Source organism: Arachis hypogaea, chromosome 16 (assembly GCF_003086295.3).
Source record: "Arachis hypogaea cultivar Tifrunner chromosome 16, arahy.Tifrunner.gnm2.J5K5, whole genome shotgun sequence".
In the NCBI taxonomy this organism is placed as follows: domain Eukaryota; kingdom Viridiplantae; phylum Streptophyta; class Magnoliopsida; order Fabales; family Fabaceae; genus Arachis; species Arachis hypogaea.
Genome location: NC_092051.1, coordinates 77,911,131 through 77,921,027, shown reverse-complemented (window position 1 = coordinate 77,921,027; position 9,897 = coordinate 77,911,131). Strand labels below are relative to the sequence as shown.

At 41.1% G+C, this 9,897-nt stretch overlaps 1 non-coding gene across 1 annotated transcript; it reads left to right on the top strand.

Annotated features, from left to right (window-relative positions):
* The first annotated feature begins 5,970 nt into the window (after positions 1-5,970).
* Positions 5,971-6,074, top strand: LOC112761443 (small nucleolar RNA R71). The gene has a single exon (XR_003181838.1). It is a non-coding gene; the product is annotated as a small nucleolar RNA R71 (small nucleolar RNA).
* Positions 6,075-9,897: the final 3,823 nt, after the last annotated feature.

Below are 9,897 nucleotides of genomic sequence, written 5' to 3'. Positions count from 1 at the left end.
CGTTAGCTTCCACGTTAACTAAGTTAACGTGGTAGTTAACGTGGCTCATAGTGGCTTGTGTGGCTCCTTCCAACGTTAGTGACAATGTTGAGTGTCACTAACGTTGACATTATTGGAAGTCAGTTTTCTCATTAACTTTGCAAGTTACCTCCCATTCCTTGCTTCCTTTGGTCCTGAAATCAAGCAATAGAGTGCATCAAAGTTCTAGTCCAAGTCATGGGTAATACAGCATACAATTTGTCACTAAATTCATGCAAAATCCTCATGAAATCATGTAAAATGCACAATGTATGCTTGAATCCAGGTGTAAGTGAATATCTACCCAAAACTAGCTTATTTCCTAAGAAAATTCATGAAACTACCCTAAAAACAGTAAAGAAAAGGTCAGTGAAACTGGCCAAAATGCCCTGGCATCACAACACCAAACTTAAAGCTTGCTTGTCCCTAAGCAAGTACTGGAACAAGAGAATGATGAATGAAATGCCAAGAGAAATGAGTCATTCTTGTGGAAGTCATGTCACTGATTTTATGGTGGTTTCATGCATGGCAACTTAGGTTCATTCCTGGCTTTCAGACCTTTATCATGCCCTACAATAGTCACTTTGCTTACATCCCATGAGACTTTTATTCATTGATCCTTTTATTGTCATTTCTGGGCTTATTGGTGTCCTTCAGGCTAAGTGTTCTGTAAGGGGGCAACTCTTTAAGATAAGCTTTCAGCCAACACTCCCGAACCAGTTAGTTCAAGGTGCTAGGTGTTGAGACACCCCTAAGGACTTACTTGCTCAAGTCTTTCCCCCATACATGCACACCACAGGCATATAGTTTATTCTTTTTCTTTACTTGAGGCCTTGGTGTTCAGCACCTCTTTGGGTTACTAAATGTTCTGTGGTGAGGGTTACTCTTGATAGTGGACTTTCAGCTGATAATCTCGAGTTAGTTAACCCAAGTTACCAAGTGATAAGGCACTCCTAAGAGCTTATTCATCTAAGTAGATCCCTCACACAGGAACACCACAGACACATGCCTCAAGATTTAAAACTATTGGTGCCTAGCCTTATTGCTTACTCTTTTTCTTTTATTCCTCAACCTTGATTGTTCTTTCCCTTTTTCTTATTAGGATCTTCTTACTTAGCTAGTCTCATGGGGTGTGTCTCAGGCATAGTATTCATGACAGATAGTTGTCTTCCCACCTTGTGGTTGAACCAACTTAGCTAACTTATGACCATACCACAACCTCATGGATTTACTCCCTAATATGAACTCTTCTCTGGTCTTTTGAAAACAATCATTCTTTTTTCATTTGATTCAAAAGGGACAAGCATACAAGTAAGTAAAGAAATGGTGCAGTAACATAAAGACCAGCACACAAAGACCTCTTCATCACACAAACTAAAAAAAAAGAATTCAAAAAGGTTTAAACTAACATGGAAGCAAGTTCTATTTCATACAAGATCTTCCTTATTTAAAGCATAGAAAAAGAAGGACCAAAGAAGGAACTCCACCACCTTTTACTCTTGTGGATGTCCATGCTCTCCTTCTTGATTGCTTGTGCTCCCATTTCCCTTGCCTTTTCCAAGAAGCTTCTTCCAGAAACCACCATCTTCCATCTTCTTCTTGAGTGTCTCCTTTTACTGTTTCACTTTCCTCTCTTCTTGTTCTACAAAATCTTTTTGGACCTCATCATATGTAGGGATGGCATAGTGTAGCTGATGTATATTACTGGACATGTAGTTCAACTTGGCTTGAGTGTTGATGTTGAACTCCTCCCGCTGTAGTTGTCATCCTTCATTAAGTACAGTGAACTCATTGAATGCTTTCATCTGGGCTAGTTGTCGCTGATTGAGTTCCTGCAAATGCTTATCTTGACTTTCTTGCCTCTCGGTAACTTGGTGGATGGTTTGAGTGAGCTGGGAGTATTGTTCTTGTTGCTGCTCCATTTGTTGTTTCTTCCACTCTTCTTGTTGACTCATCCAGTTTAATATTTGCTCTTGTCCTTCCATATGTCTCACCCCCAAGTCTTCAATAGCTCTGAGAAGTTGATTCATATTCAAATCGGCTGGGTAAGGATGCTCTCCCTGTTGATATTCTTCCTGATGAGACTCCTCTTGGTGAGCTGCTTCCTTTGCTTTTAGTTTCCCTATTTGTGGCCTTCTTTGTTGCTGAGAAGGTGTGGTATAGGCCATACGCTGGGTTGTCATTAGCCTCCCTGGGTTAACCCAGTCTGGATTACTATCCTCAAAAACTACTTTGGCCTTTGTGCACAATCGGAGAATGGTGCTGGGGTACCAAAGCCTGGCACCTGATTCAAGCTTCTCAGCTGAATCTTGAATTCCCTCAGCTATAAGTTCATGCACGTTGATTTCTCCACCTTGTACTAGGCAATGTACCATAGTTGCTCGATTAATATTTACCTCTGAATTATTAGCAGCTGGGAGAATAGACCTCCTCACGAGTTCAAACCACCCCTTGGCTTCTGGGCTAAGGTCTCCCCTCTTGATGAACCGGGGTCTCCCATCTCCATACCTCTCCCAGTCCGCTGCTATAACACATATGTCAGTCACTATCTCAGTGAGCTCATCATTGTCTTAGTTTTTACTTATCCTTGTATGATAGCTAGGCTCATCAAAGTGTGGTCATTTCAGGTGAAGAGTTCTTATTATAGCATTTGGACTGAACTCTACCTCCTTTCCCCTTACATAGCTTTTGAAGGTTGGGGCTCTGGTTTTGTCTTCTCTGACCACATTTGCGTAGAACTCTTTGATGAGGTTTGCATTGATCTACCCCTCTGGATTGGTGAGCAATTGTCACCCTCTTTCTTCAATCGTCTTCCGAATCTGTGGGCATTCGTCTTCATTGATTTGGAAGGTTAACTCTGGCAGTATCTTTTTGAGCTTTATCCGCTCAAATTCTTGTTCATGGAAGGCAGTCTTGAATCTCTTCTCGTCGAAGGGAATGTTCTCTGTTGCTTCCTTCCTCTTCTGCCTCTTGGAGCTTGATGATGCCATGAATGAAGTTAAAGCAAAATGGGTGTAGTGAAGGGAAGAGATGTGGGATTTAGAGAGTGGGAAGTTGAAGAGTGGGTCGCTGGAAAGTGAAGTGCAAGGGGTATGAATTTCGAATGTGGAGAGGGTGTGGATTTGATTTACTTATATAGAGAAGTGATGAAGAGATGAAAGGTGTGGATTGATAGGGTTGGTATATGATGAACGGATGGGGTTGTGTATGGAGTAAGCACGAGGATTCTCAACTTTATGATGGAGTTGGTTCGCTTTCCAAGTTTGTTCTTCCTCCAATGTTGCATGGCAACCATTCCCCATGCATTTCCCCTTGAGGCACGTGTGTAGTGCCCTCTTCATGAAGTGGCCGAATCCTTTCCCATTAAATTGTCCAATCAATCTCTTTCAATGCTCCTTTCCTTTCCCTATAAAGATCAAATAAGAAAAGTAATAAATATCATAAAAAAAATCAATTTAGATTTTTACGGCTAAAATAATAAAGAGAAAAAAAATTAGATTGTTTATTCATGAACTCCAACCAACTAACTAAGTGTGTATCCCTTTATGCATTTTGGTGGCACCATGGGGTGACACCAAACTTAGTTTGAAGCATTGTGATGAAAAGTTTTGTTCAAAGCTCCCAAGACTAGCATGCTCTCTGTTGCATTCATGCTTTCTTGGTACGCTTTGAACACCAAACTTGTTTTTCACTATATACTGCAATATAAGGATTTCACCAAGTTTGGGTTGGAATTCATGAATATTGACTTATTCAATAGTAAAATCTAATAAAACATGGGTTGCCTCCCATGAAGCGCTTCTTTAGCGTCACTAGCTTGACGTTTCTTCTTCATCAGGGAGGTTGATAATGCTTCAAGTCCTCCCCTCTTGCCTTGGACTTATATCCATTGGTTGTATCAATGATCTCTACATGTTCCAAGGAGAGGACTCTGTTAATAGTGAAGACCTTAGGTAACTGAGATGGTACAGTGGGGAGATTAGGGGGGATATCTGGGAAGTAAGCTGAGATCACTTTATCTCCTGGAGAGAAGTTTTCCGTAGGGATCTTCTTGTTCCTCCACCCCCTTGGTACCTTCTTCTCTGTTCCTTTTGGTGTTGCCTTGCTCTTGGTGACTTCTTCTAAGGGAATTTTGTTGTTGTGTTCACATGCCTCTGGTGGTTTAGGTTCCTCCAGCTTCTCCTTGAGTTGTGACAATGGCTGTTTGCCTTGTTCCTCATGCAATGGGGTTTTAGGATGTGTTGGTGGTGCATCAGTGCTTGTTTCCCCTGTCAGCATCTCAGTGTGATCATTGCTTGGTTCTTTATTTTCTTGGTCAGCTTCTTGGGAGAGTTTGGAGACATTGAAGCTGAGTTGCTCATCATGGATCCTCAATATTAACTCCCCTCGCTCCACATCTATGAGTGCTCTGGCTGTAGCTAGGAATGGTCTTCCCAATATGATTGGGTGAGTGTGACTCTCTTCCATGTCCAAGATGACAAAGTCTGTGGGAAGAAAGTATTTCCCCACCTTTAACAACACATTTTCCACCACTCCTATTGCTTGTTTTTGAGTTTTGTCAGCCAGCCTGATGACCACATCTGTGGGCAATATCTCATTGATCTGCAGTCTCTTCACCAGGGCTAAGGGCATTAAGTTGATGCTTGCTCCCAAATTGCATAGTGCTCTATCAAACATTGTTTCTCCTATGGCACAGGGGACATGAAAACTCCCTGGATCTTTTCTTTTCGTAGGCAACTGCGGTTGAATAAGGGCACTGCACTCCTTGTTCATCACTATAGTTTGGCCTCCCTTGAGTGAGCTTTTCCTAGGAAGTAGCTCCTTCATGTACTTGATGAATGCAGGCATTTGTTGGATAATCTTGATAAATGGTATGTTCACATGCAGAGATGCAAACAAGTCCAGAAATCTTGAGTATATTCTCTTCTCCACAGCACCATTGAGCAGCTGGGGAAAAGGTGCATAGAGTCTCAGCAGCTCCTGTTTTGATATTTCTGGTTCTCGGTATTCTTTTTCCCCCTTCTCTGCTGAGGTATCTTCAGGTTGTTCTGACAGCTTGCTTGGCTTGTCCTTAGTCTCCTTATCACTTACAGTGACCATCTTGCAATCTTCCCATCTTACTTTCTTTGTTTCACCTCTCGGATTCTTCTCTGTGTCACTTGGGAATCCATCTGTGGGTTTGGGAATTTGCTCAGAGAGATATCCTACTTGAGATTCTAACCTCTTGATTGTGTCTCCCTGATTCTTGAAACTGGCTCGCACTTCCTCCTTGAACACTTTACTGTCCTGGATATCCTTGCATATGCCTTCAAGTAGATTTTCAATCCTTGAGATTCTTTCATCAAATGATGATAGGTCAGGTTGAGGAGGGTTGTTCTGGCCTTGATATGAATGTGGAGAGGTGTTGTTATTGGGATGTTGATATGGTCTAGATGTGAAGTGTTAGTGAGCTGCATTGTTTGGATTTGGGCGTTTTGATCAAGGCTTTGGTCTTGTTGATTTCCCCACCCAAAGTTTGGGTGATTCCTCCATCCAGGGTTATAAGTCTTAGAGTATGGATCATGGTTCTGCCTAGGTGAATTCCCGATGTAGTTGGCTTGCTCCTGGCTACCATCTGCCTCTTCATTCACTCCTTCTTGGGTTGTTGATGAAGTGGAGATTGCTGCCACTTGGTTCCTCTCCATCTTCTTGGTGAGGTCAGCCAGCTGTTGGGTAATGAGCTTGTTTTGGGGCAACAGAGCATCTACATTGTTTAGCTCCATTACTCCTCTTGTGTTCCCTCTTTCGGAAGCATAGAAGTAGTCATTCTCTGCTACTGTTTCAATGACATCTACAGCCTCCTCAATGGTTTTCTTCTTGTTCAAAGATCCTCCGGATGAATGGTCTATAGCCTTCTTTGACTCATAAGAGAGCCCTTCATAGAAAATGTACAGCTGCACTCATTCATTGAACATGTCAGGTGGACACCTCCTTGTCAGGTCCTTAAACCTCTCCCATGCCTCATATAGAGTCTCACCATCTTGTTGCCTGAAGGTTTGGACCTCAGCTCTCAACCTATTGATTCGTTCAGGAGGGTAAAATCTTGCTAAGAATTTGTTCACCATGTCTTCCCAAGTTGTCAAGCTTTCCCTTGGGAAAGATTCCAGCCACTTAGCTGCCTTATCCCTGAGTGAGAATGGAAATAAGAGCAGTCTATAGGCGTCAGAATGAACACCATTAGACTTCACTGTATCACATATTCTCAGGAAGGTGGTTAAATGTTGATTTGGGTCCTCTTGGACACTTCCTCCGAACGAACAGTTGTTCTGCACAAGGGTGATGAGCTGTGGCTTCAGTTCAAAATTGTTGGCATGGATGGTTGGCTTTTGAATGCTACTCCCACAGTTTCCTGGGTTTGGGTTGATGTAGGAGCCTAAAACTCTTCTATCCTCCCCAGCATGATTTGCTCGACCTCTTTCACCATGGTTGTGAGCCTCTTCTTCATGATGGTTTTTCATGTTTTCTTCCATGTTTGGTTCAAAGTATTCCTCAAAGTGTTCCTCCTCTTCTTCAGCACCAACTACACATTTGTCTCTTGCCTCCCTCCTTAGTCTAAGGAAGGTTCTCTCAGGTTCAGAATCAAAGGAAGTTGAAGCCCCGCTTCTTCTCCCTGTCATACAACTAACAAGTACAAGCAAAGAGAATAGGTGCAGAAAGTATATCTGTCAGAATTACTGTTAGTGTGAGTGATGCAATATATCAAACAGTTAGTGGGTTAGTGCGATGAAGTGTAAATAACAAAGGAAAAGTAGAGGTAAGGGAAGAAATTAACTAAAACAGGAAGTAAATAACTCAACAGAAATTTAAATCAAACAAAAAATAAAATGCTCAATCTAGTTATCCTCCAATCAAATCATTGTTGATGCACAATCAATCCCCGGCAACGGCGCCATAAACTTGATGCATGAAAAACTTGTCTCATAACAAATTTCCTTCGGCAAGTGTACCGAATTTGTCGTCAAGAAAAAACTCACAATAGAGTGAGGTCGAATCCCACAAAGATTCATTGATCAAGCAACTTTAATTAGAGGAATGTTCTACTTGAGCTAATCAGGAATTAAGTTGAGAATTGCAGAAAATTAAATGGCGGAAAAGTAAATGGCAGAAAGTAAATTGCAGAATCTTAAATGGGAATGGGGGAATTGCTCATAAATGTAAATGACAGAAATTAAAGAGAATGGGTAAGATCAGAAATGGGGAGTTCATTGGGCTTAGGAGATGTTGCATTCTCCGGATCAATCTCATTTACATCTCTTCCTCAATCAATGCACTCATTGATCTCCTTGGCAATCTTAAGTGATTGAATTACAATTTCTTGTAATTCAATCTCTCAAATCTTGATCAATAGCCAATTCCTTGGTCAATTGCTCATGAGAAGAGATGAAGTATGGTCACTGATTATACCACATGCATTTTCCAAATCAAGCATTGAGAGGATTATAGTCACATATCCATCCAAACCCAATTTGGTCCAGCATGAGAAAGCATTTCTAGCTTGATCTCTTCATTCCTCTTCCAAGGTTCCGAAGAGATCCAAGTATGAATAGTTTCTTTTCCAAGATAACTACCCAATTGGATGAAGATCGAAAGCTTTCAAGTAAAATCAAGAGAAAAGATAGAAGAAGAATAATGAAAACTAGTATTAATCCATCAAATTACGACAGAGCTCCCTAACCCAATGAAAGGGGTTTAGTTGTTCATAGCTCTGGAAAATTAAAACAAAGATGGAGAATACATAATGAAAACTAGAAGTGCAGAGAAAGTAAATACAGGAAGTAGTTCTATGCTATTTTCCAACTTCCGGAACTCCCTAAAATAATTCAAAGCTACTCCTATATATACTACTCTTCTCATCTTTTAGTTGGCTCTTCAAGTCATGGGCCTTTGGATCTTGAGTTTGAAGCAGTTCTTTTCTTCATTTGGGCTTGGCTTTACTTGCAGAGAGAAAGTGTGAAGTGGGCAGAGACTTGAGCTCAGGGCGTTAGGGGTGTTAACGTTTAGTGAAAATATGAGTTCGAGAACGTTAGTGACAATCAACTTTCTCACTAACGTTCCTAAGTAAAAGCCATGTTAACTTCAACGTTAGTGGCACAAACGTTGCCACTAACGTTGCCTCTAGGTCCTTCGCACACGTTATTGGGGCTTAACTTTCCCAATAACGTTGAAAAGCCCCCATTGCTCCTACGTTAGAGCCCACGTTAACTTAGTTAACGTGGATCTTTAACGTGGGCTTGCCATCCTTCGAGAATGTTAGTGACACTCAACATTGTCACTAACGTTCCAATGTGCCCCCATGTCTCACGTTAGAGCCCACGTTAACTTAGTTAACGTGGCTCTTTAACGTGGCCATGCTTAGCCATCCCCAACGTTAGTGACAATGTTGAATGTCACTAACGTTTGCTTCCTTTCCCCTTTTTAACGTTAGAGGCCACGTTAACTAAGTTAATGTGGACTCTAACGTGGCCACTTGTGAGCATTGGCCAACGTTAGTGAGAATGTTAAGTGTCACTAACGTTGGCCCAAATTCCCTTCTTCACATTAGAGTTCACGTTAACTTAGTTAACGTGACTCTTAACGTGGGTAATGATGGCTTCGAGAGTGTTATTGGCAGTCACTTTTCTCATTAACTTTGCAAGTTACCTCCCATTCCTTGCTTCCTTTGGTCCTGAAATCAAGCAATAGAGTGCATCAAAGTTCTAGTCCAAGTCATGGGTAATGCAGCATACAATTTGTCACTAAATTCATGCAAAATCCTCATGAAATCATGTAAAATGCACAATGTATGCTTGAATCCAGGTGTAAGTGAATATCTACCCAAAACTAGCTTATTTCCTAAGAAAATGCATGAAACTACCCTAAAAACAGTAAAGAAAAGGTCAGTGAAACTGGCCAAAATTCCCTGGCATCAAATACCTAGAGAAAACTAAAGAACAGCTCAGAAAATTCATGGGATATGAGATCGGACATATACCTCGGGAACAAAATGCTCGAGCTGATGCACTCTCAAAGCTAGCCAACACCAAACCAGGGGGCAATAATAGTAACCTCATCCAAGAAACACTGCAAAATCCGTCAACCTCCGAGGAAAAGAAGATCCTAACCATATCAGGCCAGGACCAAGGGTGGAGGACTCCCACAATCAATTACCTCATGTCCAAAACACTCCCAGCAGATAAAAAGGAAGCAAAAAGGCTCATAAAGGAGGCACAATACTACACCTTGGTAGACGACATTGATGAGGGAAAAATAATTCCACACAAACTCACCGGCAAGTGTACCAGGTCGCATCAATTAGTAATAACTCACTTAGTGTGAGGTCGATCCCACGAGGATTGATGGATCAAGAAACTTTAGTGAGGTGATTAGTTTAGTCAAGCTAACATTGGTGAATTGAATGAAATTGGAGCACAGAATATAAATTGCAGGAATTATAAAATGCAGAAGGTAAATTGGCGGAATCTTAAAGAGCAAAGAATGTAAACTGCATAAGCTTAAATAACAAGAAAGGTAAAGTGCAGTAAATGTAAAGGGCATTGGGTGCTGGGGAATTAAATAAAGCAGTAAATCAAATCTCTGAATAATTGCAGAAGATCTACATTTCATGAAAGTAAATTGGAAGCAATGAGAACATAAAGCAATGGGAACAGAAGATTAAAATCAAGCTCAATGTAAATTGAATTGTAAAATTACAGAAAGGGAAATTTGCAGAAGAGAATTATCGAAAACTGAAATTGCATAAGCCAAATTGAATTCACTACTGAGATGTAGAAAGTGTAGAAAAGAAAAGTGTATCAAAGAGAGCCTTCTATTTTACTCCTACTCCTACTCCTACTGCTCTCT